This window comes from Stegodyphus dumicola, chromosome 2 (genome assembly GCF_044657685.1).
Source record: "Stegodyphus dumicola isolate Sdum_Otavi_A_Nest chromosome 2, ASM4465768v1".
Classification (NCBI taxonomy): domain Eukaryota; kingdom Metazoa; phylum Arthropoda; class Arachnida; order Araneae; family Eresidae; genus Stegodyphus; species Stegodyphus dumicola.
In genome coordinates, this window is record NC_140769.1 from 32,643,250 (window position 1) to 32,657,126 (window position 13,877).

General features: G+C 31.4%; 1 protein-coding gene across 6 annotated transcripts in view; it reads left to right on the top strand.

The window, feature by feature from the left end:
- The window catches only part of LOC118190443 (uncharacterized), a 495,778-nt gene that overhangs the window by 97,286 nt on the left and 384,615 nt on the right, over positions 1–13,877 (top strand). For 4 of the 6 annotated variants that reach the window (XM_085810551.1, XM_085810554.1, XM_085810553.1 and 1 more), the window contains one exon: positions 12,273–12,307. The gene's annotated coding sequence lies outside the window, so the exon portion shown is untranslated. Of the gene's footprint in view, positions 1–8,271; positions 8,444–12,272; positions 12,308–13,877 lie in introns of all 6 variants that reach the window. The other 2 variants (XM_085810552.1, XM_085810555.1) reach the window with 1 other exon arrangement.

The following is a 13,877-nucleotide window of genomic DNA, read 5'->3' on the forward strand; positions in this document are numbered from 1 at the left end:
TTTTCAAAGTGTGGGATTACCTAGTATTTGCTAATCAAGTGAAAACGAAGTTTCATACTGCTTTTAACCCTGGGCATTATTAGTTATCGTAAAGACATATCAAGTACGAAGTTTCTTTCCTTTCTTAGTTGGCTTACGCGGCATTGTGAGATAAATTAATTCAGTAGCTTAAGCGTGCGGAAATTTAGCGAATGTTGATGGTAGTTCATTTCTCATAGACCTGAGTTATCTCAACATTTGCTTAAATTTAGATTATTTTAAGATTAATCAGTCACAACAACAAGATATTTATTATTTTTTTCGCCGAACTTTTATCTTCTCAACTGTATTATTTATAGTTATCTGCCACATCTACAAATTTTATCGATATTTATTGTTCAAATGATTTCTAAACTCGAAAATAAATGATTAACATTGAAACATAATATTTCAATTTGTTTGAGAAGGATGCTAATGTAGATAAATAAGAATTTAGCAAACCTTTCGAACACTTTCAAAAGGTGTCAGTTTCACTGTTTTATATTATTTTATTTATGGTTAAAAATTACTCAAAGATTACTTTATTTATGTTTTTATTCGCATTTATTTATTTATTTGGTATTAATGTACTTCCGCGAATTATACGGAGTTTCATACGGGGGCAGTATACCGCCCAGTTAGGAATCTCCGTCCCATATACATTATGTGCCGTAGTTTTACAAATAAATTAATTTTTAGTAACTGCTACAAAGATCTATGCATTCACAATAAATGCGTCGCCAGCATTGACTGCTTTAAATAGTAAAATTAATAAAATTCGATGCGATTGTTCCTGATGCAATCGGTTACTAATGAATAAAAGCAATCATCTTGGAAGTTTGATAACATATCATAGATTTATGTTCATGATAGGTACTTAATTGAATTAAGAGTACAGTGCATATCTAGCAATTCAAATTTTTCTTTTCGTCTCCTTCCTTGAAGCAGTTACACTAAAACTGTTGGAATTTCGTATGGAAATTGTCGTGTTATTTGAAGTTTGCTTTAGTGCACTACCAGCACACGACTGAAAACTTGCTGAGAATAGTGGAATATCACGTTTTACTGCAATTTTCAGTCACATGTCATGCATACATATAAATGCAAAACATTTGATTCATGATGTTTATGCATTCTTGCTGGGAAACGTAATTTCTCTATTAAATATTATTAGATTCCAGTGTAAAGACAGTTCTCTTCGATTGAATTTATTCAATTTACTTTCTTTAACAAGCGTAATCACGAATCAGATTTCATCGTCGATTGAATTACACGATTCAGTATGCTTTAATTAGGTTAATAAAGCATTTATCGAGTGAAAGTTGGAAGGAAATGGTTCAAAGCAAGTTTGTGATCGCTAAGAAGTTAGAAAGAAAATAACCAAATCTGTTTCAGAATCGGATATTGAGTTGTGAAGTAACTAAATGTTTCATCCATTTTAAATAGTTATCTATTGTTTCCATTAAATATGATGCCTTTTTTCTTTTTGTATTCTCTACTTATTTATTTTTAAATCTCTAGATTATAAAGTATTTTAATTCATTGGTTCTGCATCTTATAGGTAACCTTACATAATACAGAAGACTGCACCCCGGTTTGAAAATTGTATTTTGTGTGTAATTATCAAGGAGATAATTGCGTGTCGAAAAATATCCTCGTAAATCTCCCTTCATCGAAAATACAACTTCCGTAGAATTTACCGAACATGTCAATACTTGTTATTATGAAAGTTCATTGTTTCCACAGTGAATTTTTAAGACTCCAAAAATCTCATAAGCAAACAAACAATCGAAATTATATATACCTAATTATAATTACCTATAATTATATATCTAAGAAATTCGGAACTTTCTTCATAATATATATGATAATTTAAAAATAATACTTAATTTGTTTTTCTGAAATATAAAATAATATACATATGATTTAATTTTACATAATTTATGCGAATTTAATATTACATACTTAATTATGGCCGGTAGATCGAAAAATAGGACCAACGGACTTTGTTTGTTACAGTTTTTACAGATGGCGTAACAAAACATGAAGTTTCCTAAATATACTATATTTAATTATGCGGAAAAATCTATTTTCCGGAATCGGTGAGTTCCCATTACTGCTGGTTAACTGAGATTCTACTGTAGTTTCAAATGGTAGAGCATCAATACACCAATTAGAACCGATGAGGTCTTCCATTCCCACCAGGCGTGAGGTCTTTAAAATAGCACTTATCTAAAAACTCGTGAAGGCTTCGTGGGAATGTGTTCTGTACGGTCATTGTACGGTTACATTGTAAGTTGGTCGGTTCTGTACGGTTATGATAGGTCACCGCTCACTTCAATTTCTAAAAGGTTAAATTAGGCTAGATTTATAGTTACATAAGATTTATCCAAAACTAGCTTTAAAGCCCCATTATTATGAAAAACTTTAGGCATAAATACACAAACACCTTCACCAAGATAATATCTTTATATACTAGTCTCAGTTAATCATACTGTAGACCTTTTTAATTTTTTTCCTGCAGCAAGAAACGTGAAAAATCAGCTGTACTGTCACTTCTATTCGAGCGATTTGTAGATCGTTAGCGGGATCTGCTTACTATTCATCACGGGAGCATGGCCGGAGAAAGGCAATAGTTCTTTAATAACGTGAAAAGTTTCAACTTGAAAGAGGCCGTGTGTATACAGGGTATTTTGACGTCTATGTCCGGATAAAATTTCTAATCAAAGGTATCTGTATTCAGAATTTTATAGTTAATATTATTATTTGCAAAACTGCCTCTTCAGAATAACCAATTAGAAAATGTAAATGCACTGGAACAATACAATCTATTTTTAGGCGGCCGGATGTTAACATAGTCTTCAATACAGATGACTAAGCGATAGTATGTTAATAGCTCACTGGTTTAAATGAGAAACTAAATATTATTTTAGCATTCCCCTCCGTTCTTGTAGATTGACGGTTGTCATGATGGTTGTCATGTCAATGAATTTTTTAACTGAAGTGGAATCTTATGTCTTCATCCGTATTCATTTGCAATTGAAAAATTGCTAATTTCTATAATTTAGATATATTTTTCATCTAATTAGAGGAGAAATTAATTATTATGAAAGGATAAAAATAATTTTATGTATGCCGTTTTTTTACTCCTCGGAGAAGGCGTATTCTTTTCATTTTAAGACGTAAAATATTGTTCTTAAAAAATAAAATCCGTAGATAACGATGGTACCTTGTAAACTGGCGGACAAAGAAAACGGAAAAAAAAATATCCACAGCAGCAAGTATCGCCACTACGTAAGATTTTTAATTTGTCTTCCACGCACCCTCACGCATAGTTGATTCTAAGAATGTAGCCGTAGCCATTCAGCAAAAATTAAGTCTATCTCTTGAATTTGAGCTGTTAACAAATGAGCAACTGAAAAGCAATAAAAGCATTTCTGAATAATTTAAACCTCCATTTTATGTTTTAATGATATATCCAACTAATATAAATTAAGATTCCTTTGGGTTTATCATACAATAAAACTGCTAGTTTTTATAAAACATTTTCAATTTTATTGTGATTTTATTAAGTGCTGTTTATTCCTAATACTAGTGGTGCAATTTATATGTCACACTTTTAAGATTATGTGACATGTTACACTTTTTTAATGTCTTTAATACTTTTCCTTAAATTTTTAATAAACTCTTCTTTAAGACTATAATCTTAAGACTTAAATGTCTCCCCCCCTTTTTTTGGGGGGGGGAGATATTTATTCCTTATATGGGAATATTTTTTTGCCTATTGTACTGCGCTTATATGAGAACCTCTCTCTAGTTTTCTTGTACTATTTCATTATTGAATTTATTTCTGCTGCATATTTGTGAATCTCGTCTTGAATGATATTACGTTATAAAGTAAGCAGTTATTCAGAATTTTAATTTAATTAGTTTGTCTGAACAACTAGTTTTCACATATTTCTATGAAGAATTTATGTTGCTTAAGATAAAAATGATAATAAGGGATTCATTATAGACGCGAAAGTAATTAAAAATAATTTAAATTAATTCAGCCACCTTTAACTTCATTCAGATAGTGGTTGTAAATTTTGAAGACCAAATGTAATCCCTAAGTGTCATCAATGGTCCCGCGAATACCTTTGCATTTAACTGGAATCTTGATGTTAATAGCAGAAAGTATTTCTTTTAAAATTACATAATAAATGAGGAAAACTGCGAGAATCTACAACATAATTACATTATTGATAACAAAAATACGAAGGCTTGTAACCAGTATAAACCGATGATTGTTACATAACATCAGTCTTCTTTTAAATTTACTTCCAGGATCTGCAAAATTTTAAGCAAGTTTTAACTATTCGTATAAAATTAGTAAAATTAGTTTGTTTTTATTTTGAATGCCATGTTATTATTATTTAGTATATTATGTCGCATTGTGAGTTTGGTTTAAAAAAATATAAAAAGAGCAGTTATAGACTAGTTTGTCTAAGTCTGTAAGAGGCACAGTCGACAAATATTACATAAAAAGTGCTAACATCATCACTGCGCAGGTTTTATGTTTATTAACAAATTATCTTTTTATTTTTGCCTTTATTGTCACCTCTACTTCCGTCGTTTCCCATCAGGATGCAAATTAGTAAATATTTGTAAGTACAGAGTTCTTAAAAGAGAACTTTTGGCAGCATTCGCTGATCGTGTCGAATCTGCCAGCTTCTGGAGTCACTTGATTTTGGCTTTGGTAGCCGTGTTTGCTTGCATAAATTGAAGGCCTGAGCCAAAGCTTGAAGGTTCACTTTATTTTATGAATTTCATAATTTAATACTTAAATTTTAATTTTACTTTTGTTTCTATTAATCCCACTATAGTTGAGACCGTTTTGTTAATACACATGTTGTGTAAATTGTTAGTCTGAAGAATTAATAAAAAGTTTTATTTTAAACATTCTTCTGTGTTCGGTGTTACTTCGCTGGAAGATTAAGACGGGGCGATCCTGACTGTCTTCACTGAAGTAGAGTTAACATTTAAAATAGTTAAATACAAGCGTTACATTGCAAAGTCAAGTCGATTACTGGAAAATGTTCGAAGTCGCTTGCTGGATTTGGTAACTCAGTTTCTGTTCACATAAAAAGGAGATTATGAAATAAAATCTCCTCTTGAGTCTGCTCATAACGACGGTGATTATCTAAGAATTCTTAGATATGTAAGGGTTGATGTGAGTCTTTATCATCCTTACGTGTGACCGGAATATGCCTCACTTCAGATAAAAGGGCTAGGCAAGAACATATCCAGTCAGCTAAATGGAAAACGTTAACGTCAGAAGGTCAAGCCGACAAGGTCGCAGTTTCAAATCTCATCGATAATAGAAATTATCCAGCAGTAAGGAGCACTTGTGCTGATGAGTTGATATAGAGTTCAAATTCCAAACTTTAATGCTAGTCGTGAAAGTCTAACCTAATAAATGTTAAGTGCATTGCAAATATAGGACCATTGATGCTATTTTGCATAGAATTTACTTTCTTCTTTCTCCGCCCTTCTTTCGAATATTTTTATTTTTGCTGTTATTTCTAAATTAAGTATCTCCGATTTTCATGTATAGCAAACCATTGAAAGCTCTGATAATTTCATACTACTTCATGTTAAATTTATATCTGCAAGAGTTCATTCTAAAAAGAAGTAAGTATTTGGAACGTATTCTAAATTAAGTAGGCTTACGAATTTGCGAAAGCGTTTGACGGCTTTATTTTCTGTTAATGGACATTCGAATGCTATCGGTTTCGTTGTTTAATTTTATTATCTTTTGCGCATCAGTGGATCCAGTTCGTTTTGATGGAACATTGTTTCTCTGTGAAAGTCAAAGATCTGTTGTTCATCTTTTCAAACATTCGAAATGATCTTGTATAGTTTTTTATGCTTAGTGTATGATTTTTTTCTACTTTGCTTGTGTTTGAATTGAACCAGTGCGTATTATTTCAGTTATATGTGTGTGTTGCATACTTTAATATGATAATTTCTGAAAGAGGAGCGCGTAGTTTGAAGTACCTGATTCATAATGCTCTTACGTTGCGGTTCATTGAATTACAGAGATCCCAGTAATCAAGTGGATAAGACTACTGATGTTGCAGGATTTGTTGTGATCTAGTTGTTTGTATAATGATCGAAATATATATTTTATTACTTATATTTTAAATTATGCAAATTCATCTTTAAAAATTGGTAACTAATACAATTTAGAAAGGTCGAGAAACCTATTTACATAAATCTCCTAGTTTAGTTAGGTGCATAAATCTGCTGAACGGGAATTGGTGGTTCGACACCCTGTTGAACCTGTATTAGGACTTTATTCCTGTAAAACGTCCTCTACGAAGGTATCATTCTCTTCAGCAAGACTTGATGTGCTCTGTCATACTTGATTAAAATGAGCCAAACAAACAATAAAAGTTATAAGGTGAAATTCTCAACCTTTCCATTAAACCATGTATGTTATGGTAATACGTGCACTTTGAAAGTAATGTAGAAACACATTTTCTCTTGAACGAAAGTAGAATACATGAGCTCTTTTTTTTTCAAGCAAGATTTTTCTCGTGTAGTCTAGATGCTAACAGCTATGAAGCTTTTTTTGGGCAGTCCCAAATCGCGTGCCATGCATTCAACTCATGTGGGTCAAATCCCTTACTAACGGAATCATCTTCTGCTTTAAAATCTTCCTCTTTGAGGTCAGTTCTATATTCACTAAAATCTTGCTCTGGTATTTCTAAAGATGGTATAATTCTTCGAAAACTGCTGTTGGGAGTTCAGTTGAGTGAGGCATTGGGCGTTATAGCTGATAGAGGATACTCTATTGTACATTCCTTTTTCGTGTTATATTCTGCCGTTTTTTACTATACAAAAGTAACAGTCACTTGTGTAATCTTTAGTCTCTTGCCAAATGATAGGTCCGTAAACTCTCAACACACTGCTTGCACACTTTGTGAGGGGCCCGTGATTTTTCATGACCATAAATTTTCTCTTTACAATAGGCAAAATAGACTTGCCTGACAAATGTACTGATGTTTATCCTTTGACTGGAAATGGTAAAACTGTCACATATATAACAAAACTGATCATGGCTTTTTAAGCACTTACGACGCGAACTAGTAGAGGAAGATATAAGGAAAGGGTTCAATTCATATATAATTAAAAACTTAACACTGGCTAAACTTGTATACTAACAAGAGTTTGGATTCCACATCGGAATGCGCGTCACTACAGTCTGTCTGTCTTAAGAAAAGCTCTCGCCCGTTATTCTACAGCTGTCTGTTGCCGTAGAAACGAGACTTGACCCCTTTTCCTTAGGGGTGTCTTGAAGACGAATGATAACTCTTTTCCCCTCAGCCAACAGTCGCCAAAAACTAAATAACGATAAAGTAATCCTTGGTTCGCCTGTATTTGAAATATACTAGTTATGTTACTATAGCAACCGTAACCCGCCATCTTTTCTTCTTGTAGACAGACAATGACTTACTACAGTCTCTCAGGTGTAGATGAACTAGTCTAAACAATTGCACTAGTCTGTCGCAGGTCTCTTAGGCGTCATTCACCCGGCGCCATTCGGAGGGTTTATGTCGATGAGTAGGAGAGCTATAGTATATCCTGTGATTCACGCTCGATGCCGCGGAGAGTAGTCACTTTCTCATGAGGTGCAGCATGCCTATTTAGCTCTAAAACAGCTCAAAAATCGAATTGAACAAAAAGTGTGTTACAAATTGTTCCCCCATTGATATCCTACAGTTATCAAAACTTCCGTTTTTTTGTCACGTTTTAGTAATTTTATCATTTCGATATGTTTAACCTTTTCAGAAAAATGCATTTGTATAATTTCTGTCTTATTTTTCTATTATCTTTTTAATGAAATTCTGAATTTCGTGAGCGACAGAAAACAACATATTTACATTTAGCCTAACTTCCATATTTATATTCTGCATATAAATATTGTTTTAATAGAAGATTATTTCAGAAAACGACGGGAGTTCAGTGAGATAAAAATTCTTCTCTTGCTAGTAATAAAATTTCATGAATTGACTTTTAAATGGAATTTCATCATCTCTGATATGAACCATGACCGTTACAAGAGGTCTCGTTTCATCTGTTTCGCATTAGATGTTAATTTATTTCGCAAGTAAAATGTTTGAAGATGTATAAGCCATATGGTTTTGAACAGTTACTAAAAATAAATATCCATTTACCTCTCTGAAATTGTTTCATTTCCATTTTCAGGGCCTTTAATCTGCTTATCCGGAACAAGGTTGACTACTTTTATTAGAATGCATGCTATTATAGAACGGTCTTAAATATTAGTCTTTGATTTTTCAATTGGATGTCTCAATTCAGAATTATGAATTCAACATCTCTTCGTACACGTGTTTTCCATCTATTCAGTGCAACTAAGGTAAAACTGTTTTCTGTCTTCAACTGCACAGACAACTAATTTTGTGTGTGTCAATAAAACTTATTTTTTAATTTCTAGAAATAATAATAATAATTTATTTTTAGATCTTTATAATATTTCAGATGTATTCTATTATAAAACGTAGTTTCATTTTTCGTTCATTTTAGCTTTACTTTTATTCACTCATGAGCATTAATAGCTCATTAGTGTTTTCATTTAATATATAAAATTCTGTCCTGGTTAAATTTACGGATGAAGGGAACGAAAAAGTCTAACCTTTGCCAAGTGCCACTGTACGAAACATAAAACATTTACTTAATCTTCTACGCACCCACGTGCAAAGCAAACCTTCAGAGTGGTGTCATTTGGTAAAGCATACGATCATTTACAAGAGGTCTCGTTTCATCTGTTTCGCATTAGATGTTGTTAATTTATTTCGCAGGTAAAATGTATTTTAATTAAATGTAGTTTAATTTTATTAAATCTAACATTTTTGTTTAATAAAATTAAATGTTTTTTAATTTTATTAACTTTATTCAAATGTAACTTAATTTTTTTTAAAAGTACCGTAAAATTTATACTCTATAAGAACGTGAACGCCCTTTCTAAGTGAAATAGGGATGCGATAAAACACGTCTATGCCTCTATATGTTTTCTTTAACGGCGTTTCACTATTCAAATTGATGCCACAAAATATTAGAGCCCTGCATTATATTTAAAGAAATTAAATTGTAGAGACGTTAAGTTATTTTAAATTGTAAGCCAAAATTTGGAATTTGATTTACAATATAATTTAATTTGATTTACAATGAATATTTGTTTAACAAACTCAACGATTTCAAAGCGAGCAATGGCAACAGTGTACTGAAAAATAAAACATTTTTATCTCCACCGCGCGAGACTGTGTATCGGAAATTCTAAAGATATGCTTCTTTTTAAATTATTTTGTGATATTGCTGTTGAGTTGAATTTAATAAATAACAGTAACGCACACAACGTTTAAAAAAACGCCCCTTTGGAAGTAACATAAAATCTGAAAGCTTTCAGATTTTTTTCTTTCTTTCTTTAATACTAGGGGGCAAGAAATACAGTAATGTTTATTCAGTAGAATACGTAATATAATATGGGAAGAACATCTTTTAATACCTACAATAATCTTGAAATTTTCAGTGGTTCTAAAGTTTTCATACTCATAGGTTTAATAAATTGTCACGTTTTTTAGTATTTATTTATTTAATTTAATTTAACTTTTTATTATAAATTCAAAGCTTACATATATTTGAAACAGCATTTATTGTTGTTTAAACTAATTTTTTATTTGATCTTCTGGTTAACAATCGTATAAATTAACAACACATGTTCTAGCAGAAAGAGGAAATTACACATCTCACATAACAAATAATCGGGGCATTTGTTCTTAGAATCAAAACAGTTTATCTAATGTTAATTTCAAATGAAAATTTGTAAACTATGTCTAACTAATTAGAAAATAAAAGTTTTTAAAATTCTAATGTTGAAATTTATTATCGAAAATTGCAGTAGGAAACTTTTAAGGCCATAAATTTCTTGACATTATATCCTGTTTCACCTCTGTCCATTGTTGTTCCTTTAACTATGCTTCTCTATTTATAAGAGATATGTACGATGATAATCTAAAAGTGAAAAGAAAGCTCACAAGATATTTATAGATATCTAGATAACCACTAAAGAAAAAGAAAAATACAAGGGAAAAAATGAAGAAAGGGTGGAAAAAGGGAAGGAAAAGTGAAATCCAGGTTTACCCAGGTATTACGCGAAAGTTCAAAATTCAGCTGATCAGTGTAATATAGCGAACAATTTTAAAACAACTAGTACTTATTATCAATATATAGATCGCGATTCTCTGTGTATTTCTTTTGTTTTGTTCAGATGGTAGTCTTTATTTTCAATATTTTTATTATTCTGATATTTGATTATTAGTAATATTTCTCTTTTGTTGCCCTGTGCATCGCTAAATTTTTAAAATTCTGCCACACTGGCTCTGTAACCGGCCCTGATTGTATATCATTTCATAGTTATTCTCAGTGTTCATGCTGCTAATGAAATAAAATTACCAGCTTCTATATATTCTGAATACATGTAGTGTTTTAGAATTACAGAAATCTTTAATTAAATCCAAAAATTCTAAAATGAAGAGAAAATTTATTGAGAAAGGAAACTGAATACATAAAGAGAAAGCAAATTATTCTTCAAAGATATGTACAGATATTATTATGTAAATTAACTAGTTATGTATAATTTCAGCCTTTGCTATAACTTCTCCTTTCCATTTCCTCGCCATTGCAAATTGATTAGACCGTATTCAAACTGAGGTTTTGGGGATTGTAAGACAGAGCGTGTTTTTGGCGTCTGCTTGTACGTTGCATTAGTTTTTGTAAGCTCTGGTAATTTGTAATTATTCGGCTTTGCGTTATCGCTGCCGACATTTGAATGTATTACTACGGTAGAGTTACTAAACCAACTTATAAGCTGAGTAGTCTTTGACTCACATTTTTAATTTGGATATATTAAGTTACGTCACCACGAGCTGTAGTTGATTTTGTTAGCATAAGAAGTGCTTTTATGTTCTAAATTCTGTTTAAATGACGAGGTTATTTAAGCGTTTATAATACTTTGTAGTTAATTTCAGACATGGCAATAATTTGCATCACGTCTGTCAGTTGTTTTGGACTACTGAACGTTTACCAGATCAAGTGAAACCTCATAGGTTTATTGTGGAGACATTGGCAAGTTAGGAGATTAAGCAGAAACTAGTGAAAACATTGGCTTGCATATTGGAAACAAATTTCTTTGAAAAGATGCTTAAAGAGAAGGAAATTTATATGTTTTAATCAAAAAAGACTCATAAATATTATGTGTAAATATTATGTACTGTGTTTGCAAAACATAAATGTTTTGTAGCTTTTAATGTATAACTATCATAATATTGTGTAAGAATCAATTACGTGTGTTTTAAATTGTGAAATGTTACTAGTTTGTGATTTTAATAATGCTTTTTTAACAAATATTTAAAAAAATAAGTAAAGTTTAATAGTGACCATGTAAATCTAGAATGACTAAGCTACTTAATTTAATTATTTGTAAATTATTGCTCACCCTTAAAAGTTATCTCTACATGTTAAAGCGAACTGTTGCCTTTCATTAGTCCTTACCATGGTCACAAGATACGATACAAAAATGCAAAAATTAACGTAAAACTTATTCCTTACAAATAGCTAGACTTATAACAATGCAAAACTACTTATCAGCTGTGGTTTAGTGGCTTACTGGAACTTTAAAGTATCTTAACTGGGTTACAACTCTAGGAACTCTATACAAAGCTAGGGCACTAACTGTATCAGGCAGGCCAAACTTTCAAAACTTACCAACCATGCCAACATCAGGCATTCAGATCTGTTCTGATGAGCAGGTCTCTCATTAAGCAAGCAGCAGCGGTGGCAACAGCCAGTCTTTTGTCACAGATCATGCTGATTATGATTTTACTTCTCATTTTAACCTATGCCGTTTCACGTAAAATCTGTCTGCTATTTATTAAACCTCTAGACTGAATAAGTACATAACCAAATGAAACATAAAAGGAAAAAAAATCAACATAAAGCTAACGATTTTTTAAATTTAAATAAAACGTCACTAATATTCTTTAAAATATGTTCAACTATTATAAGTGTAAAGTATTTATGTTATTTGATAAATTTTACAAAATTGATGGTATTGTCAAGTTTTTTATAATTAATTTATTAAATTATGTTTAATATAATGCATCCTACTTATAGATCTGTTTTATTCTTAGGATGGTATTACAAAAGTGAAGTTCAGGCATAGATGGTAAGTTTAATTGAATTATTCAGTTCCATTTGTTGATAGGGATTTTATTAATTAATGGTCCTTAAAAGTACTTAATTTCTATGTGCAAAAATGTGTACGAACCATGTGCATCGTAGGGTATACCTGAGTGAATGCTATCTATCTATATTTGTTATTTGTTCTTCATACTCGTATATCAGCAGATATTTATTTTTCTTAAACTAAAAAATAGTTGTTTGACGGGCTGCTCGTTTTCGCATTGCATATGATTTAAGCTAAAATCTAATTATGACATTGCTAGTTCTTTTTCCTTCCTCTTCCGTCACTGTTTTTAGTATTATTATTAGTTAAGACAGGAGAAAAAAGAATAGTTTTAAGATTATGATAATTTGACTAAATGTCCATTGTAAAATGTTAGTAATGCATGCATTTGGAAACTTTTCCTCCCACAGTTTTTAATCAATAAAGTAACACAACAATTAATTATATTACAGCAAGTAAAGTAAGTATTTATTTACAATAAATATAATTAACAAGTGTATTCTTTTTATTAAACAGAATTAGGTAAATAAATTATTAATTTACTTGAGCAGAATTCGCGACTGTGTATGGAAAATCATGGAAGTACCCTGCGATCTACTAACTTATTTTGACTTTTAATCGCTAATGTTTCTTTTTGAAAATTTGGCATAAAAGTAACATTTTTCTTTCGTGGCCGTGAATTAAACTAATACAAAATAACAAGATCGTTCATTTCAGTAAGTTTCTGGCTGTGTGCTAAACAGGCACTGCTTTAAGCCGATTGGACCAATCAAGCCTTGCGTCCCAGGGGGGACTGCTAGTGTTTGGCTTATCCTCGCGAAAAGTAGAAATCCTCTTCCTAAATTTGTTCTTTGATGTCCAATTATCATAAGTCTTGGAATTGCTCGTAATGATTGCTGTTTGCGTCCACGTTTAAATAGAAAGAGATAAGATAGATAAAAAAATAGAAAGAGAGAGGAATAAAAAATAACATTTTTTGGTATCTTGTTTAGGAGGACAAAATGTTGTAGACTTAGATGTAATAATGTAGAAATATTCATAGCGTAGATTTAGTTGAAATGTTTATGCATAATAAACAGCAAACTTGGCAACCGAGGCAGATTCAGTGTTCATTTTTATTTCAATTAACATTTACGACCACTGTTCACTTGGTACTCTAATCTTGTCTATTTGGATCCTTTTACATTTTTGATAACTTAACGACAACACGAGAAGCAGCAAGCAACAGTCTGTCTAGGCCGAGGAGCAAGTGCGTAGCGTAATTTTGCGTAGTTATCTAATATGAGAGCTTAGTAAGAGAAAGTTTCAGTTCCAAGTTCCAAATTAGGTACGTCATCATGTTTATGTAAAAGTCATATGATAGGATTAATTTAGAAATGACGCAGTCCAGAAACGTTACTGCTGCCTTTAGAATAGAGAGAGGAGGTACCCAATTAAAATGAAAAAAATAGGGAATCTGTTGCTAATTCAAGTTATAATTTTGATTAACATCGACCAAGAAGTAAGGATTACCTCTGACTTTGGTAGGCATTAGATACCATATAGATGA